Genomic DNA, 428 nt, shown 5'->3' with positions numbered 1-428 from the left:
TTATTGATAGCGTAAATACCTGTGTCAAATTTTAAGGCGTTAGCATAAGCGGTTCCAGAGGAAAACAATATGAGAAGGAGAGTTTGTGTGGGAGGTGCCACGCCCTCTTTTTCAAAATCTGCCAATTTTCGTCGTAAGTACAGTATTGGTAGCATATGTGGTTGTGTCAAATTTCAGGACGTTAGCATAAGCGGTTCCATAGATAAGCGATATGAGAATATCAGGTTGTATGGCAGGTGCCACGCATTTCTGGACTAGAGGAAGTTATATCCTTTAAATCGGTGTATGTTTCATTGAAATCGAGTGAGCGGTGCCTTCAAAAAAGGGATTGCAAAATTTTCTTGTGGCGTATTTATATATAGATGTACAAAGTTAAGATAATTAGCTCATCGAGTCTCGATAGTTCATCGCACGGCGTTTAAGATAGG

The sequence above is a fragment of the Rhagoletis pomonella genome, unplaced genomic scaffold, assembly GCF_013731165.1.
Source record: "Rhagoletis pomonella isolate Grant_MI unplaced genomic scaffold, Rhpom_1.0 Rhpom_scaffold_00002, whole genome shotgun sequence".
Taxonomy (NCBI): Eukaryota; Metazoa; Arthropoda; class Insecta; order Diptera; family Tephritidae; genus Rhagoletis; species Rhagoletis pomonella.
This window is presented reverse-complemented; position numbering follows the sequence as displayed.